Here is a 16,682-nt window from a genome sequence, read left to right as displayed (position 1 = left end):
AATATAAAATGGATGTAATAATAACTTGTAATGCCTACCTCACAAGATTGTTGTGAGGTAAACCTTATAGGAGTAGACACATGTAAACTGAGCTGCTACTACAGGATAAGAAGAAAGACGTTTACCACAAGAGAAGGGTAATTGAGAAATCATAGATTTGGAGTTCAAAGGGACTGCAGATATTATCTAATCGAATTCCTTCATTTTATAGATGAAGAAGAGGAGGCTGGGAGATGTTAAATGACCTGTCCCCGGTCCTGGATCTATTAAGTAGGATTTGAACTCACATCCTCTGGCTCCAAATACAGCACATTTTCTATAGTGTCGAGCTGCCTTTCCACGGGAACTTTTTGTGGAGTAGTCCAAAAAGGTTCTTTGAGAAATAATGCTGGGATTTCTTCTGCCCAAAGCCTTTAAAACCTCATGTTTTATTTCCATAGCCCTTCAAGCAGTTGTTGTTGTCAGACTCAACTGCCCACCCATTAAACTGAGAAGAAATAATGGGAAGCTTTCAGTCATCATAATCCTTCTACCTAAATCATAGGCTCTGCCAGGTCAACTTATTTTCTTCTGATGCATGAGGAACCCATTGGTCATCATCTGAGGAGACAGTTCACCCACAGAAATAATGAATCCTCTCAGGCTAGGTCTTTCATCTCTAGTTGAGACACACAGCAGGTGCCAAATTACAAAGGAGAAAGGGGAAAAGTTGAGTCAGCTACTTGAGAGACCAAAGTGATTGGAATGATTTAAAGGTGGCAATAAGAGGCCAGGCAGGTGTTAAGCGAACAACTGTGCCCTACCTTTCATATTCCTCTCCCAAGGCAGCCAAGAAAAGCTACTTCTTTAACCCTTCACCAGCCTAACTGAAAGCGGCATTCCCTCTAGGCTCACAGAACATATGGATGATAGGTTTAAAACCGGGAGAGATGTCAGAAGTCATCTGTTGCAACTCCTTCATTTTAGAGGAGTTTATGAGGAACTAGAGGTCTATAATGATAAAGTGAATTACCCAGAGACCTAATGTGACCTGTCTAAGGTTATACAGCTAGAAAATTTACAAAGCTGGAGCTTTGAGATCTGCTATTGCTAGGCCACCTTCCTTTGCATTTTTTTCCATTAATTCCTTGATATTCTTGACCTTTTGTTTTTTCCAGATGAATTTTGTTATTTTTCTAGCTCTATACAATATTTTTTGGTAGTTTGATTGGTATGACACCGAATAAGTAAATTTATTTAGGCAGTATTATCATTTTTATTATATTGGCTTGTTCTACCCATGAGAAACTGATATTTTTCCAATTGTTTAGATCTGATTTATTTGTGAGAAAAGTATTTTGTAATTCTTTACAGTTATTTGAAGTGGAATTTTGCTATCTTTTGCTACTGGGTTTTGTTGGTCATATAAAGAAATGCTGATGATTTATATGGGTTTATCTTATATCCTGTAACTTTGCTAATGTTAATTATTTCAAGCAGTTTTTTAGTAGATTCTCCAGGATTCTTGAAGTATACCATGATATCATCTGCAAAGAATGATAGTTTTGTTTTCTCATTGCCTATTTTAATTTCTTTTTCTTCTCTTATTGCTATAGCTAACATTTCTGGCACTATATTGAATAATATAGTGGTGGTGGTGATAGTGGGCATCCTTGCTTCACAGCCCCCATCTTATTAGGATGGCTTCAAGTTTATCCCCATTACATTGCTCATAGTTTTAGAAAAATATTGCTTTCATTATAAGGAATGCTCCCTTTATTCTTATGCTCTCTATTATTTTTAATAGGAATGGGCGCTGTATTTTGTCAAAAGCTTTTTCAATAGCCATTGAGATAATCATAAAATTTCTGTTGGTTTTATTATTGATATAGTCAATTACATTAATAGTTTTCCTAATATTGAACCAACTCTGTATTCCTGGCATAAATTCTACCTAGTCATAGTATATAGTCTTTGTGATATATTGTTGTAATCACCTTGCTAATATTTTGCTCAAAATTTTTCATCAATATTCATGAGGGAAAGTGATCTATAATTTTCTTTCTCTGTTTTAGCTCTTCCTGGTTTAAGTATCAACATTATACTTCTGTCAAAAAAATGAGTTTGCTAGGACCCCTTTACCTATTTTGCATGGACTATCCTCCCACTTCCAATTTGCTAAATTCAAGTCTACCTTTTGAAATAAAACTCAAATCCGCTCTCCTCCAGCAGACCAATCATACAGCATTTTGCTTTATATCACTTGAATACTTTTACATGTAATACTGTGTCTTTGTTTGGGTCTTACTCCCCTACTAAACTTATGTTCCTTAAAGGCAGCCTTTTACCTGGACTTACTATCTCCTCCTCAATTTAGTATCATGTTCTGTACAGAACAAGCATTTAAGAAACGTTTGTTGTATTCCTAAGTTTTCTAAATACCCAATTCTAAATAACTGTCCTCTGAAGGAAGATGAGACTTAGTCTGTTTACCTCCAGAAGGGAAAACTAGGATTAACCAGTGGAAAATACAGTAGATCCCATTTTGACTGTCTGGTTCTAAAATTCCATTATCACGAAGACCCAGATATACAAAGAGTCCCCTACTATAGTCATATTTTGATGCTTCATCATGTCAAGCAGTTGCCTCTAGGTGTTTAAAGACTACAGTAAAATCCTACCTCTGACCAGGCCAAGCTCAAAAAGTCTCAAATAGAGACCTAGGCAATTTACTATGGGATTGTTATTCTAAGACCAGTCTTGCTAAATCCAGAGAGGCTTATCACAAATTCTGGCAATCTTAAGTTCTTTCAGCTCCAACAACTCAAAAACCGCATCCAGTATGCTGGAGTGAAACCCAGGTCTCTTTTACTATTCTCATCAACAAAAATAGATGAAACTCCTGTTAGGTACATTCAGAATTGGGTAGATGTTAGATCTAAAGAGTATTTATTGATGCATCAATGTTAACTTGGAAGGGGATCTTGAGTCAAATCTTGAGTCTCAAAGATTTATGCTTGGCCTCATGGAATCTAACATTTTTTTTCCATTGACTTTTTTTTATAAATATAATTCTATTTATACAATTTCCAAAATAATTTTTATTGTCAGGATTCTGTACTTTAGTTCTCCTTCTCCTGTACAGTCTTGGTACCCCGGAGTTGACCAGTACGCCGGGCAGCGATGAGACCGACCTTTCGTCCAGCCTCTTCGAATGGTGGATGATTTTCCAATATGCTGGTGATTACCTCCTCTGAAGGGAAGTTCCACAGAATTCATGGCCACACCCCGGACACGAGGCCAGCAGTTTCTCTTGGCCTTGTATTTATGATAGGCATGACCTGCCTTAAGGATGGGTTTATCAATACGACCTCTTCCAGCAACAACACCAACCACAGCTCTGTTAGCAGAGGAGATCACTTTCTTAGAGCCTGAAGGTAGCTTCACTCGTGTTTTCTTGGTTTCAGGACTGTGGGAAATCACTGTGGCATAGTTTCCTGATGCCCAGGCAAGCTTATCCCGGTCCCCAGGCCTTTCTTCAAGGCAACACACTATGGTCCCTTCAGGCATAGTACCAACTGGGAGGGCATTGCCAATGTTGAGCAGAGCTTTCTTATCACAGTACACAAACTGGCCAGTGTGGATGCCTTTGGCAGCAATGAACAACTCTGTCCTCTTTTTTAAATCGGTAAGGATCCCGAAAAGCTACTTTTGCAAGAGGAGCCCCTGGACCTGGATCATGGATTATGTCCTTTACGATACCCTTAATGTAGCCATGCCTCTTTGCTAAGTCAACAGCCCGAAGCTTGGCGGCCCCTTTCCTGTGCTTCAGGTGGGCATGGAAGACAGAGCCGGCACCCTTTCTCTGACCACAGATCACTCGCCCCATCTTGCGCAGTCTGACTCCGCACTTGCTAGAAAGAGGTTCCATTGACTTTTAAAATGGCATAGATCACATACTCACCACATGTGCAGATGGCACATAGGTAGAAATGAATGCTAACCAAAAGGCAGGACTCCAAAATTTCTTGAAAGGCAAGAAGATTGTATGTACTGAGATGAAATTTACTTTGGATATATGTAGTCTTAAACTGGGCTTCCAAAAATAGACTTCAAAGGTGAAAGAAGGAAGAGGTATGTCTAGAGAATAGTACATGCACTGCAAAAGATCTGGGGGTTTTAGTGGACCACAAGCTTGAAAAAAGTCAACAATGTGATATGGCAAACAAAAAAATTAATGCAAATTTAGCTTGAATTAAGAAAGGTAGAGTGTCCAGGATTATGGACATCTACTCAGCTATAAGGGTTTATATTACTTATTTAGTCCAACATTATGGAAGATACAATAACATATGCAAGAATGTGTAGCAGTAGAGTACCATGGAAGGAGCACTGGAATTGAAAATTCTATGTCTTTGGTTCTACTTGTAACTCTGTCACTAATTTTAATGTTGGATATATCTCAGTTTTACTATCTGTAAAATGAGGGTAAGAGACTGGATTAAATAATCTCTCAAGTCCCTTCCAGCTCTAACATTTTATGACTCTTTAATTCCGTGTCTTCTTTAAGTCCACTTACAAGAGGTCAGTCCTACTCACTGTTGGCCAACAGCACTAATTCTATTGCCTTCTCTCAGTTGATTATTTCCTATTTATCTTGTTCCCCTCCCAGAATGATTCTTTTGTGAAGGCAAAGTAGGTCATCTTTTGTCTCCATTCTTAACTAGCCTTTAATTTCTAAATGAGTGTTTACTTACTTAAAAAGGTTAACATTTCCCACAGCATCTGGGGTCTGTTGTCCTGACCTATGTCTTGCCACCGGAGTCCAAGGACTCCAGTGGACAGGAGGCTGATGACTCCACACAGCTCTGCCTCACTCAAATCCAATTCACTTGCAAGTCAAGACATCACAGTCCTTGGTGTCACTGGTCCTCTTTGATAGAATGAAGGACGGACCACAATTTATCCTGTATACAGCTCATTTGAGCGTAGGTGTTTTCATGTTGCCTACTCCATTTGTTGTGAGCTTCTGGAAGGCAAAGACTATCTTTTGTCTTTTCTTTGTAGCCCTAGTGCTTAGCACAATGCACCGCACGGCACGGCACGGAGTAGGTGCTTAATCAATGTTTATTTTTCACTGACTGAGGAGAATAAATAAGGGAAGACAAGGGGATAGACCTCCCTACTCTGAGACATTCAAGAGTCAGCCAGCGGGGCGGCCAGGTAGCACAGCGAGTAAGAGCACCAGCTCCAGTGTTGGGACGACCTGGAGATCGAATCCCGGGCTCAGACACTCAGCACCACACCCAGAAATAACTGGCCATGTAACCTTGAGCAAGTTACTTAACCCCAATTGCTTAAAAAAAAAAAAAAGAGTCAGCCAGGAACAATAAAAGCAAGAAATGAACTGGTCACTTCCATCCATTATGGAACAGGATGCCAAATAGCCTCCAGAATAGGCCTATCCTCACATTACTCTGATTACTATTTTATGCAAGTGTTTGTATTTTGTTTCAACACATTCTCTCTCTCTCTCTCTCTCTCTCTCTCTCTCTCTCTCTCTCTCTCTCTCTCTCACTTCAGGCATTTGAGAAATTAATGGGGAAAAAGATAAATATCAAAACCTACCATCCATTTTCATCACAAACTAAATTAGTTTGCAAATTAAAATGAAACAATGGAAAATAAAGAGATACTAATTTATTGGTTTGTTCTTTAGTTTTCATTAAAAATGAACTTACATCTTAGGGGAAAATCTACAACAAAATTGCTCTTTTCAATCATTAAACTGAAGTCCAAGTTTATTCTCCACATAGTCCCAAAAATGCCAATGTCATAGACTATTAGACTACAGGATGCAAAATGTTAGGGAGAGAATTGGACTTAGAACAAAGGGAACATATTAAAGAGAGAAAAGAACCTAGAATGTTAAACATGAGATAGTCTGTTAAGCAAGCAAAGAACCTCAGAATTTAGATTAATCATAGAATTCAAACCAAGCCACATTTATTAATTGCTTGCTTTGTGGAGAGGACTATGTTAGACAGAGAGGGAAAATACAAGGTTTGTTCAGAAAATGATAGCTACCCACATAAACTCACAGTCTAGTCTTGGAAGAACAAAGAATATTTGTGCTGGAAGAAATCTCAGAATTTATCTGATCCAACCCTTTTGCTTTTGGATAGGAAAATTTAGTACCAGGAAGGGAAAATGATTGGCTCTAAGTCACAGACCTACTTAGTATTAGAGCTAGGACAAGAATTCCATTCTCCTCAGTCCTACAACTAAGCAAACTAACAGTACCAAAGTATTAGGAATTAAAAGAGGAGGGTGTTTAGACATAAACAACTTCAACCTTCTCTTTTCCGAGATAAAGCAACTAGAGCCCAAACATGATGCAATTTGCCCAAGGTCATCAAATAAATAGGACAGCTAAAACTTGATTACCCAATATTTGTTTCCCTATACGACAGTGGCATATTTCTTACACCTTTGATTGGAGAAGGGGATACTGAGGATAGACCATGATTAAAAACGAAACAAAACAAAACAAAAACCCTACAAGCTTAAGGAAAGTCTAAGAGGATGCTGAACTTTAGCTTTGTCTTTCTAAGAAAAAGGACAACAGAGATTTTAAAATTACTTTGGCACTAATGTTCAAAGATCAAGTGAACTATGGTCATGAATTATGCAAATCTGCTGTTCCATAGTGGGTGCTTAATACATTTTTGCTGAATTGCATGCAAGAATCCATGCAAACTCTATGCCCCAAGTACAGGACTCAGAGAAGCCCCAGCTGTTGAAAGGATTCTTAAATCAACTTATTCATCCATAAATTCATTCATTCACAAGTGCCTTAATTCACAAGTTAATTTATTCATAACTGCATTCATTCATCCATTCGCTCCAAAAAGTAATCAATTTATCTATTCATTCTCCAGGCAAAGAATTAAGCTTATACTACAATGTCAGAGAGGTTTTGTTCTACCTTTACTATACATCTCTGTCTGTAGCATCTTCAATATCCCCATCTACACTAACTTCTTCCACTCTCTTTTCAAACATATTCCCTCTTCTCTATTAAGAAAAAACAAAAATACCATAACTATATACCTTGCAGGCTCTTCTAGTTACTAACTGGGTAGAAATTGTAGAAAGTTGGGTTCTTATTTAATATAATAAGGAAGGAATAATATTTCCTAATAATTACAGCTGCCCTACAAATGGAGTGGGCTGCCTTCGGGAATAGTTGAGTTCCCTTTTACTGGAAGTCTTCAAATAGAGCCTATTGATCAACTGTCAGTATGTAGGGCTTGGCCTGGATAACATCTGAGAACTTTTCCAATTTGAGATTCCATGACTCTGGTTTTCTTCTGATCTCTTAGAATACTCCTTCCAATCTCTTTCAGTGGTCCTTCCTCCAGTACTCCAATAACTGCTAAATCTTCAGTCATGTCCTCTAACTTGGGCTCAGCCCTCTACCTCCAGGTCAAGTGCCTCTTGGAATTTTTCAGTTCTGCTACAAGTAACAACACTAAGGTAAAAAAAAAAAAACTCCCTCTACCAATGCAGAATGGTACCTTGTCTGCAAATTTTATTCTTGGAGAACACTCAGCACTGAGATGATAAATGACTTGCTTAGCATCACACAATCTGTAATCAGTTAGGATTTGACCCAGGCAAGTTTGAAGACCAGTTCTCTGTCCTTACTTCCTCTCTACTCCAGGCTGGCAGCAATCCATCGCCAACCTCTGCCTACAACTCTGTTTTCATACTATCAGTTTTCAAGGAAAATACTGACTTGAAGTTGAACCAATGCAAAACAGTAGCCACAAGGAGAGAGCACAAATTTGGAGTTCAGGCTTATTTACAAAATATTAAGGAGCGTAACAACTAGAAACAGCATCACCTCATGAAACGGAGAAACACAATCAAGAGAAAAGAGACATGTAGGGAGATGGGCATTGGTATCATCCTGAGAGCAGTTTGAAATGAAATATAAAGAACAACAAATAGACATGAAATGGAAGAGAGAGACTGGCATTTTCCTAGCAATTTGCTGTCATCAATAGCAAGGCTAGAATGACAGCATTTGGATTTTAGCAGTGATCCTAGTGCTTCAGAAGATGAAATTGAGGAGAATATTTGGATTTGACCAAATAGACATAACTCCATTGTGTCATCATCAGTAATATTATAATTATTAGTATCATAATTAGAATCAGTCATCATTATTATCATACTCTAATAGTAACACTAGCACACAAAATAAAACACCTACTTGACGGAATGAGACTATAAATCAGTTTGATGAGATTACATGGGATCTTTGACAGAATAGTACTTCCTAGGCAGCTAGCACCTTGGACCCCAGGACCACCTGATTAGTTGTGTTGAAAATGACTGGCCACTGAGTGTCAGGGGAGATGGAAGTGCAGATTCTTGTCAAAGGAAGGAAACTTCTCTCTCTGATCTAGAAGAGCAGACCATGAAATGGTTCCACTTTTTTTTTTAAAGACCATTTCCTTTTTTGCCCAACTTTCTTTCCACTGGACTTCAGAAGTTACTAGGTGATAGGTATGTCTCTCCTTGTGTCCAATAGCTATGGCAACTTACTAGAGAAACTCATGGTAATGGGAAACATGTGCTTGTCTAGGCAAACCGAAATGAATGAATGGGGCACAAATACAAAAGCAGAGACAGTCCTTGCCCTCAAAGAGCTTATCTTCTAACTGAGCAGTACAATACATGTTACAGAGTATTGACCAGGAGTATTTTGGCTCTAGGTCCAAAATTTTACAGGGATGGCAAGTAGGATCATAGTAGAGCAGATCGACACATCCTTTCCCGGAACTATGGCAAAGTTGATTGGATAAATCTACCAAAACTGGAGTAGCAGAAGAAGAAGGATTCAAAGTTACTAGCAAGGCCTAAGAATGGAGTTCCCAAACTTCTCAATTTCTTGCCACCTTCTTCTGCCTTTGTATTTTCTTTTCTGAGCTCAGGTCAGTGACTAGCGATCTTAAGAAATGTTTAATTCCAGCTTTGGAGGTATATCTGAGTTCTTGAATTCCACACTCAAGCAGCAGCTTCCCACAAAAGTATTTCCTAGTAATTCTGTTATCTAATATACTTTAGAAGTTCTTTATTGCCTCTAGAATAAAGTACGAATTCCTCTAATAAATATTGGTTCCCACCTACTTTTCTAGTCTTATTATACATTACTCCCCTTCCCACAGTTAGACCCTAAGGTGCAAACAAACTGGTCTTTTTGCTGTGCTTTTCACACAATACTTCTCACTTGTCCATGCTTTTCTTTTCTTTTTTTTTTAAAGCAATCAGGGTTAAGTAACTTGCTCAAGGTTACACGGCCAGTTACTTCTAGGTGTAGTGCTGAGTATCTGAGCCCAGGGTTTGATCTCCAGGTCATTCCAACACTGGAGACGGTGCTCTTACTCGCTGTGCTACCTGGCCGCCCCTTGTCCATGCTTTTCTACATGTAATCTCTTGTGTCCAGAATGTACTCCCTCCACTTTTCTGTCTCTTGGAATTCCTTGCTTCCTTCAAGACTGAGATCAGATACTATCTGAACCCTCTCTCCAAATCCCAGTGCACTCCTGCCCAAAATAAACTTGTATTTATTTTGTATATATTTAATATTTACTTGTATGTATACATGTCACCCCCATAGAATGTAAGTCCTTGAGGGCAAAAGCTATTTCATTTTTGTTTTAATATTTCCAGGACCTAGCACAGAGAATGACACATACTATAGGTACTTACTGCTTGACTGCTTTTCTATGGTGGATGTTCAGAAAGAGAGTAAAAAATCAAGTCAAACAAGAAAGGAAGGCATAGAGGTTTTATGGTCAGCACTGATTGAGGGAATACTCCCATTGGTGAAAATCCAGATCCATCATTATGCCAAACTGGCAGCTAGACTTGTAATTTCCAACTCATTTTATTCCAAACTAAACACACCATTTTCCCCAGAAAAGATGTTCCTATCCCTGACTTCTCTATTTCATTTATAATACCACCATGTTCCTAGGTACCTAAAGTTAACTTTGGCTCTTTTTTCTCTCTCTCCTATCCATAATCCAATCAGTTTCCAAGTCATATAGATTATTTTAAAATGTATTTATATATTTTCTTTTTACATTACTTTCTTTACCAGATACAAAGTCTTTGCCCCCAGCATTCCCTATAAACAAAGCCCTTCCTATATATACAGAAAAAAGAAAGAGAAAAAAAGGAAAATTAACCAACATATCAATTGTCTGACAGTATCGTAATGCTCCACATTCATCGTTCCCCTTCTTTGCAAAAAAGAGAAGGAAGTTCATCTTCTCAAGTCTGTTTCAAGTTGAAATTGATTGATTATAACTATATAGAATTAAGTTTAGGGTTGGTGTTTGTTTTCTTTTGATTTGATTTTCTCCCCATTTACATGGTTTTAGTCATTATATAATATAACAAATCATTGTTTTAATCATTATTTAATCATTAAATCATTATGTTTAGAATATCCAAAAAGAACAATGTTTTGGAATACTGAACTGAAAAGATAGGTGATTATCAATAACATATTTACTAAATTAAGCAAAAAAGCAAATATATCACAAATATATAGAACCTTAAAACTAAAAAGGACCTCTCAGGGAGATGAGTCCAAACCTCCTCATTTTACAACTACTTCCAAAAAAATTTAGAATTTTTTCAATACAAATAATCTTGTTAGTCTTCTATGACTAACTAACTTCTATATTGTCAGTATATTATTTTCCTTAGTCTGCTAATGTCACTTTCTATTAGTCAATACAAGTCTTTACTTGTTGTTTTACATTTTATTCATTGTTTTTATGGCACAATATCTTATTATATTAATACACTACAAAATTGTTTAGCCATTCCTTAATTAATATGTATATAATTATTTCCAGTTCTTTGGTGCTTCCAAGAGTTACAATGAGATTTTTCTACATGAGACTTTTCTTTCTGTCTTTGAACTCTGTGAGAGATATGCCTGGAGACAGGATATATGTATCCTTATACATGGACATTTTAGTCCTCTACTTCTATAATACTTTATATATTCTTTCTCTGTTCTCACTGTCCTCTTCTAGTTCTTTGCCTTTGCTAGCTACATTCCTCATGTCTGGAATTGGTCTTCCTTTCCCCATTAAAAAAAATCATTCATTTATGCCCTGTGAAGTCTCTCCCTTAATTCAGAGCCCAATTCAGGTTATCACTTCCTTCACAAAGCCTTCATTTACTCTTCCAGGTTATAGTGAAATATCTCTCAAATTTCTCATACGATTTTGCCTAGACCTCTTACTTGCACCCATCACATTCTCCTTGAGTTCTAATCTACACAATTATTTGTGTAGATGTCTTTTCTCTCCCATTAGCTTGTAAGGTCTAGGGACTGTTTCATAACCACAATTACATTCTCAGCGCCTAGTACAGCATTGTGCTCCTACGGGGCATTTAGACAATGTTTGTGAAATTGAATTAAAATGAGTTTCCTGAGAAGTAGAAAGCACTGAAGACAACATGATATACTGGAAAGAGTGGTGATTTGAGAATCCTAAGACCTGGTATCAATCTGACCTCTATAACTACAAAGAACCCGGGTAAGTGACAACTTCTCAGTCTTCTCCTTTCCCATCATTGCACCTTTGTATAAGCTGCCCTTCATATCAAGGGACTCATTTCCCCCATCCTGTTTCCTTTAAAGCTCAGGTCAAGTGTCAGCTTTTATATGACCCCCTTTTTCATCTCCCAGCTGCTGGTGTCTTCCTCAAAAATATAAAGTAAAAATCTTGAAAGCATTTTATATATTTATATCTCTACTTATATGTCTATTTTGTTATATATTTTATAATTGTAACTCCTCCTTGAGGTCAGGAACTTTTTTTTGTCTAGATATGCCGGGCATTAACAAGACATCTAAACATTATTGAATGAGTGATCAGAATAATGAGGGTGTGTATAGCAGCAAGCACCCCAAGCATCCTCAGGGTTTGCAGCTACCACAGGTTCTTGGATCTGCTTTGTTAAAGGAAAGCAACTCAAAATGGGTTAACAAGCTTACTTTAATCAGTCAGACATATATCATTTACCTTGTTCAGGAGAAAAGGTCAGCACCCTGAACCTCAAAGTATACAGGCATAATTATCAAGACAGAAACATCAAGTAGACAGATTTCCAAACTGTCCGACCATTACATCCATACCCAGTCAACATCTGGGTTTCCACATTCTGGGTTTTTCAAAGCCGGGGGACTCTCAACAACGGCTTCCCGGAATTCAGATCAAATCCCAGAACACTTCTCAAAGTGAGTCCCAAAACAAAGCTACACATAGCCTTCTCCTGGCTCAGATAATGTAACAACCTTATTGACCCACTGGCCAATCAAAAAGTATCTACTGAAAAACAAGCCTCCCTCCCCAGGCTTCTGGTGCACTTTAGCCTAGGGGCAGGGAAGATCTTTAAAATTTACATTCGCATTACAGTGTGGAACCATATTGCATTTATGGTCCCTTGCAGCTTCACTTCTCTTATTCTCAAACCAAACAAAATGCCCACACCATTCCTGACTGAGAATATGTGCAAATGTCTTCTTTTCTTTTTGAAGTTTGATTTGTTTTCTTCAGCTGCCTGGTGTGATACAATCCACAAAATTACTTTGGATCCATTACTATTTCAACCCAACTCCAATTCTCACTTTTCTTGAGTTTTCATTTTCATGGAAACGCAAGTTAAATAGTCTCAGTGTTAACGAGGTCACAAACCAAAGGAGAAGGGTTGTTTTCCATACTGACTACCTATGATTCCTTTCCAGTGCTCCTGGATGTTTATATAAGCAAAGAAAACAGAGTCAGCCCTCAAAATAGATGCAACTGATTCCATAACAGCAGAAAGTACATCTTGTCCACTGCTGCTGGAAGAAGGAAAATGGGCTAAAGGAATAGAGAACAAGCTAAGACAATGAGATGCTGCCTAAGCAGTGTCCCTCTTGGGAAGGCATATGCCATGTTAATGGGTGCTAACAAGGCAGTTTCAGACATGAAAACCAAAGGGGAAAACCCAAACATGGACTCGTAGGAAGAAACGGAGTTTGATTAGTCAGGAAAGAGCCAGGAGAGGGGCAAGATATACAGATGTCTAGCCTGGGCCCATTCCACTGGAAGGGCTCTACCTCTCGGCTGCCAGAAGTGAGAAGTCTGCCAAGGGTCTGGAAAGGATAAGTTATAACTGATGTATCAGCACATTAGTTAATCATCACAAGCTAAGGGTCTGTAGATTAGGAATTTAGAAAAAAGAGAAGCAGACAGAGGAGCAGGAGAAAGGATATCAGAGGTCAAGAAAGGCAGGGGTCTGAAGTCTAGGGTGTCAGGTAGAGTACAAAAGAGAGGAGATTAAATTGGGAGTCAAGGGACCTAGACATGAATTTCAGCTAAGCTAATCATTAATTGGATAAACTTGGGCAATTTGTTTAACCTCCATAGGCCTCAATTTATTTGTTTATAAAATTGCATATTATCCCCCCTGTACAGATGAAGGGCAAGTAGGTGGTACAGAGGACAGACTGCCCAGCCTGGAGTCATGAAGACTCATCTTCTTGAGTTCAAATTTAGCCTTAGACACTTACTATGTTACCCTGGGCAAGTCACTTAACCTCCTCACCTATAAAATGAATTGGAGAAAGAAATGGAAAACCAGAACAAAGTAGTTTAATCAACAGCAACCTGAATATTAAATCACAAGGGTGACTTATAGAAGTCTTGCATGCATCAGACTCCATCTGGAGTATTGTATTCAATTCTAGATTTGCTTTAAGGACAATGATAAACTGGAAAATATCAAGAAAAGGGCAACCAGGATAGTGAAGGGCCTCAGGTACTTGTGACATGAATATTGGCTGAAGGAACAGATGATGTTTAGCTCAGATAAAACAGGTTAAGTGGGGATACAATAGCTGTCCAAGTTTCTGAAGGCCTGTCAAGTGGAGAAGGGATTGGACTTGCTGTTTTGCCCTAAAGGGAAGAACCATGAGTTTTGGATAAAAGTTGCAAATTATGTTAGATGTTAGGAAAAATTGCTACAATTAGGGCTGTCCAAAAATGAAATAAGTTGCCCTGAAAAGCTGTAGGCTTTCCCTCACTGGACATACTTAATCAATGGCCAGATGACCACTTGTCAGGGATATTTAAACGGGGATTCCTTTTGGTATGGGCATGGCAGCTGAGGTCCCCCCTGATTCTTAAAATTCTGTTATTATATGATTCTCAGAAGAATCCTGTGATGTAGGTACTACAAATGTTATTTTCCTCATTTTACAGATAATGAAATTGAGTCCCAGAGAGATTAAATACTTTGTCTAAAATCATGTGGTGACTTTTCTCAAAGTAAAACAGCTAATATGTGAACCTAATTCTTCCAACTATTCATATAATTATTCCCATTATATGGGAAAATCGATAGGAACATCACTCCTCTCGGGAATTCTGAACAATCTGTATGTTAGTAGCATGTGGACCATCATTGTTGGGTGTATGTCTTATTCTTTGGTTTCTATAATGGAAACACAGATGATAGGGGGAAATGCCACAAAGGCTCTCCTTATCACAACCAATCTCATTTGAACAGCATTTTAATGTTCACATCCACATGGATGAGCTTGCTGCTCTCTAGTATAGACAGTGATATTATTATATCTCTATAGCTCAATCATCTGACAGGCCCACATTACCCTTCACTTGTCAGGGGTCTATTGACTTTGTCCTTGGTGTATGAATTTTAAATGTCTTAACATTGTTAGGGACTTTAGTTACTGACTGAAGACAGAATTTGCTCTGCAGGAGTTTGGAATCTTATTCTGGGGTCCCATTAGGCTACAAGTGCTGTTGGGTGTCGGCTATTTTCATGTGAAGGCTTTTTTATTAGAGCAAGTAAGTGTGTACGAAGAGATATGACCAAGGGAGACTTTTGCAGCAGTCAGACTTATCTGAGACCCCACTTTTTTTTGGAAAATGGGAGGGAACTTGACAGGAGAACCAGTCATATATGGGAGGAATTAATACATATTTTCTTAGTAATAATATAAATCTCTAGGACACTGGGTCTTCCCTTTTTCCAGAATGCAGTGTTCCTTGATTTCCTTGTTGAAACTGCTATAGTCAAGAAAATTACTAAAAAAATCCTATATATTTGAAAATATTCTTAGTAACACTGGAATTAGAAACAAAGTGAATGACCATTGGAGAATGGCTATACCAACTGCTATGTGAACATAATGAAATTTTAGCATGAAGTAATAAATGACAAAGAGAAGAAATTCAGAGGAAGGAAACTAACATTAATTATCTATTAAGTATGATAGGCACTATGCTAAATGATTCACAAGTATTACCTCATTTCATCCCCACAACAACATTCCCATTTTACATTTGAGGTAACTGAGGCAGACAAAGGTTAAGTGATTTGCCGAGGGTTAAACAACTAGTTAGTGTCTTGGACTGCAATGAACTCAGTTCTTCCTGACTTCAGATCCAGAATTTATCCACTGAGTCACCTATCTTTAAAGAAATATGGAGACTTGAAGGAACTGCTGCAGATTTAAATAAAGAAATCAGAACAATATACATGAGTACAATAACGTAGAGAAAATAGAAGACAGATTCTATCATGATGAACCTTGGACCTGGAGGACAGATAAGAAAACATTCCTTCCTTTTCTCACCAGGAAAGTAGGAGACTTTAGGTATAGGAAAAAAGGCATACATACACGTTCAGAAAGTCATTGGATCTTATGGTTTTGCTTAGCTCTTTTTTGTGTCAAGAGAGAGCTCAAGATAGGTGTTATGAAAACAAAAGGCATCAATACTTCTTGTTTTTGTTTTCTGTCTTGTTTTGTTAAGAAATGTTTTCACAAGAAAGATGTCCAGCAGGATGGGAAAGGAGGAATTTAGTGAAAAATATTCCCTTGTCACTGTATGAAAAAGAGAGTTTTATAATATGGTTATCAGGCACTCAAGATACCCACACACTTGGAAAAACAACAGAATTATTACCTTGGTTTGATAATCCTATTTAATGTAGACTCTCTCTTCACCCTGAGTTGTCTGCACATATGCTCCAAATAAAAAAAAGGAGACAACGGCATTTCATCTGTCCCATTTCATCTATCAACAACAGTTCCTCCTGCAGTTGGTGCTGGGTGTGGGCTGCAGAGCATATGTAGGGGGATCTTGTGGGGCCCCAAAATCAGCATCTCCCTTAAAAGGGTCCCCCCCACTGATCTGCCCCAGAGAACAAGATTATGAAATCCTCACCATTGCTGCCATTTTTCAGTGCCTTCTAGGATTGATTGAGGCAGGAAAGAACATGGAAAACCAGGTCCAGGGCAACAGAAGCACTCATTGGAAAATAAAGGAGGGGAATTAGACGACTTCTAAGCTCCTTGCCAGTATTAAATCTATGATCTTATGATGTCATGATCCCATTGCTCCTTTTCACTCAAGCCCTAAAGCTTCCTCCCTGATCCTGCAACCACCAATACCTAGCAACATACCAAGTTAATGATAAATGATGCAACGATAATTCACAAATCTGAGCCTATAAACCTGATGTTTCCTAATCATCGCCATTGTTGTCATCACTCCTATACCACTTTAAATTTTGCAAAGTACTAATAA

At 38.1% G+C, this 16,682-nt stretch overlaps 1 protein-coding gene and 1 pseudogene across 1 annotated transcript in view; both read right to left on the bottom strand.

Moving 5' to 3' along the window:
• COL22A1 (collagen type XXII alpha 1 chain) overlaps positions 1 to 16,682 on the bottom strand; it is a 630,085-nt gene that overhangs the window by 431,998 nt on the left and 181,405 nt on the right. The window lies entirely within an intron of this gene.
• LOC138155978 (large ribosomal subunit protein uL2 pseudogene) lies at positions 3,066 to 3,909 on the bottom strand (annotated as a pseudogene).

Source organism: Petaurus breviceps, unplaced genomic scaffold, assembly GCF_028583685.1.
Source record: "Petaurus breviceps papuanus isolate PSGF00001 unplaced genomic scaffold, PetGlider_PUasm1.0 98, whole genome shotgun sequence".
Taxonomy (NCBI): domain Eukaryota; kingdom Metazoa; phylum Chordata; class Mammalia; order Diprotodontia; family Petauridae; genus Petaurus; species Petaurus breviceps.
This window is presented reverse-complemented; position numbering and strand designations above follow the sequence as displayed.